Source organism: Chrysemys picta, chromosome 10 (genome assembly GCF_011386835.1).
Source record: "Chrysemys picta bellii isolate R12L10 chromosome 10, ASM1138683v2, whole genome shotgun sequence".
NCBI classification, from domain to species: domain Eukaryota; kingdom Metazoa; phylum Chordata; order Testudines; family Emydidae; genus Chrysemys; species Chrysemys picta.
In genome coordinates, this window is record NC_088800.1 from 39,323,093 (window position 1) to 39,327,193 (window position 4,101).

Below are 4,101 nucleotides of genomic sequence, written 5' to 3' on the forward strand. Positions count from 1 at the left end.
TCTTATGTTTCAACTAGTAGTGATTGCACATGTCCATTCCATACGTTAGTCACAGAAGTCCGAGGCTAGCTCAGAGGAGAGCCATATGAAGATTCATCTGAAGCATGTTGCTGTCAGTGCTGTGCATTTTGGGTGCACAGCTCTTTGGCACACTGGTCAGGTGGTGAGAATTGAAGTGGAAATGTTATTTTCACTGAGCCGGCTTGCAGAGAGCACAGTGGTGTCTGGGATCCATTGCGAATGAAGCCCTCCTCCCACTCTGTCCACATGTGCAATCTTGAGACTGCCTCTGCTTCAGGGTTTACCATGTTTAGGGAAGCCAAGTCCACTGTCAGGACAATAAAACCAAGGGCTTGTCTACACTTGGAAAATTATCAGAATAACTACTCCAGAATGAATGTTCTGTATATATACAGCCCCTAGCACAAGGGGTTTCTGGTCCGTGAGTAGGGCTTCTAGGTGCTACGATAATATAAATGATCTGGAGTAGTTATTTGTAGCATGAACCCTCTAGTTTTGGTATTCATAGATTACAACCAAAAAGGGACCATTGTCATCTAGCCTGACCTGTGTTACACAAGCCCCAGGACTTCCCTGAGTTAATTCCTGTCTTAACAAGTCTCAGGGAAAACTCCAGTCAGTGTTCACACAGGGCTTATACCAAAATAATTCCAGAATAGCTATTTCAGTAAACTTCCATGTGTAGACAAGCCCCGATTGTGCCCCCTTCACTTCAGCTTCACCGCATGGCATCTGCTGAGCCTCTGACGCCCCACGCTTCAAGCAATTCTGGCCTAATTAATGATGGCCAAAACGTGGCTCTGATGGTGACTTGGGTTTGCTGCGTAACATTTCTGCCACATTAACCACCTCGGATGCACAAGGCTGCCCTCAATGTCGGAGCAAAAGTGGGTAGGACGGTGTCTGGAGTGATGTTTTCCATCCCACAAAAAATGTTGAGGCTTGCAATTTTTTTCATCCCAATAGAAAGTGCAAAATCTTCATTTTGGGTCAATCCAATTTTTTTGGTTTTGATTTTGATCTTTTTAATTTTTTTTTTACTCAATCAGAACTTTTTGTTCTGAAACACCAACATGGGACACTTTGAAAATTTTGAAACTTTGTTTTTTTTATGAACAAAATATTGTTGATTGATACAAATTTGTGAACAATTTCAGTTTAATCAAAATGCCATGGACAAAAACAGTTCCGATGAAAACAGATCTAGCGGCTCTGCTCCTGAAGAAATAGGTGTAGTGCTGTTTCTGCCACAATGGCCGAAGATCTCTAGAGTAGGGCTTTGCCAACTGTATATGTGAGCTCCATGTTCTATCCATTCACTTCGCAATGATACTTTATGGTACGTCAAGCAATAAAGTTTGGGAGTCGCTGCTCTACAGTCCTATGCTCCAGGGCCTGGCTCCCTGGACGTTCCTTGACACCTGCCCAAAGTAAATGAAAAGTGCTGCCAAATCGATACGATGGCATGTAACATCCATTTTGCGTGGGTGGAAATGGCTGTACAAGACGCATAGAGATGAAGAATCAGGGCCTGGTCTAAGGGAGCGAGAGCTCTCTTCCATCTAACCGTGGCATTGTGAGTGATGATCTGGTGTTGCCCCTATGGATACCGTGGCCTTGACCTCCCAAACTTCTACCCACCATCTTCCTCCTAGCTGAGGAATCGGTAAAAAGGAAGAGATGGGAGATTAAATCTATGCTAGTTAACCTGACCGTAAGTTTAAAAGGAGAGGATGGAACTGGATCCTCCTCCTACTGATCCCACATAGAGGATTCAACTACTTAAGCTAAAGAGGTTGCCACAGAGCATTTGATGGGAGCGTAATCTGCTCATCTTTAAATACATCTTCTGCTTACTTCTAAAAACTGCTTTAACAGTCACCTAGCAACATGGCAGATGAACTTAGTGTTCTTGGTATTATTAGTCTGTGTCTAACTTTGTGCCTTCAAGAGGGAGTAAGGGGGGGGGGGGAGAGGTTAGGCAGCTTGGGGTATTGTTTCTTACAGGGGCATGGGTGCCTTGTCCTGGGATCCCTCTCCCAAAGAGTGGGGCTCAAGCTTGTTCTGTCTCTGCTCAGTTGTGAGCAGTGGATGCTCCACGACCCTTAGGGCCAGTCTCTGCAGTAGCTCTATGGCAGTGGTTCTTAACCTTTACTGCAGCCTGCATCCCTTTGGTTCTCAAAATATGTTCTTGCACCCCTTAAACCTAGATATATTTTTTGTTTGTATACTACAGTAATTGTTTAAAAAAAAAGTATAATGTTAATAAATACATAGGTTTGATTAAACAAAGTAACTATACTTGCATGTCTGTGCTTAATTTGTGTTTTCGATGATTTACCTTCTAAACAAATCTGGCATGTCTCACACCCCTGGGGGGAGGAACCCCAGGTTAAGAACCACTGGTCTATGATGTGTGTGAGAGACTGGAAGGGTGCTACCCACCCAACAGGACTGAGTAGAGAAGACGGCACTTTTTTGAAGGAAAGGTGGAGAGTACAGATGCACAGGTGGGGTGCTGAGAGAAAGGAGCAAATACCATGGCTCAATGCATTGTGTGCTATCCTTGCCAAGGGTACGAATGTAACCAGCTCTCATTGCTTTCATGGCCCTCGTGTTTCATTGCAGCCAGGGACGGCTCCAGGCACCAGCACAGCAAGCGCATGCCTGGGGTGGCAAGTCGCAGGGGGCGGCAGTTAGGCGGCCTTCAGCGGCGTGGCTGCGGGAGGTCCGTCGTTCCCGCAGTTTCGCCGGCAGGTACGCCGAAGCTGCGGAACCGGGCAGATCACCAGCAGAAACGCCGTTGAAGCCGCGTGACTGCGGACCGCCCAAAGGCATGCCGCCAAAGGCTGCCTGACTACTGTGCTTGGGGTAGCAAAAAATATAGAGCCACCCCTGATTGCAACACTATGCCTTGGGTCCAGCACTAATCCCACTCTAATGAGGTAACACTTCCTGGCTTTTAAATGAGTTGGTTATGACTAATCTTACCACTTTCTAGTCAGGTTGCTAGCACTGGTGCTTTGCACTGAGTTAGTGGTGGAGATGAGAGGTGGGCAAGCTGTAAAGCAACAGTGGGGAAAATAGTGGTTACTTAATATTTCAAAAATATTTCAGCAGAATCCCTCCTTATCTCCTACCAACCCTTCTCTACCTGCTCCCAATGCACTCTCACAGACACAATTTCCTCTCACTCTAGTCTAAGGACACTTGTTTGTTTTAGGTCCAGGGTTTGGGGGGGGGGGGCTTTAATAAGAGGGTGATGGGGTGGTGTTTACAGGACACTATATACATAGAAATGGGGCATGATTTTAAAAAATGGATTTTTCAAACTTTAACAGTGTAGGTAGGTTGCCAGGTTGGCATCTAACATTAGGGTGACGAGACAGCAAATGTGAAAAATCGGGACATTGTGTGGGGGTGGGGGGGAGGAGGGGGATAGGAGCCTATATAAGAAAAAGACCCAAAAATTGGGACTGTCCCTATAAAATCGGGATATCTGGTCACCCTATCTAACATATTTAAATACGTAAAGCTCAGGTCTTTGAATATGTCAGTCCATTTAACTGCCAAGGCAAAATGAGAATGTTTTATTTGCTGCTGTTACAAATAACACCTAAATTCACTGCAACTGCAAGAGATGATATGGAGATTTCCCTCTTTTCCAGTTTACATTGTGCATGTGCCAGCCCTTTGTCTAGTCAGTTTCACTCCTGCCCCCTTGTCAGTTATTCCCCAACCCTGCAAACATTGATGCAGATTACATAAATTGTCCCATTGACTTCAACGCATGAGTAAGGGGGGCCATGTGCAAAACTGGGCCCCTAGGTCCTGATCCTGCGAGCTGTCCCATGCCAGATTCCGGGTTTGTGATTGCTGCCGGGGTGGCTAGTCATCACTGCCAGCCAGCTGTGAAATGTCAGGCTATCTCCAGAGAATGCTGCAGGACCCTATTGCTAAGGGCTCTCATGTCCCCTTGCAGTCGCTGCAGCTGCCGCTGGGAGCAGGGCAGAGGGCTCCCTGGGAGCCTGTCTCTGTTCTGTGCTGTCAGGTCCCTTTAAGAGAACCAGGAAGTGAGCT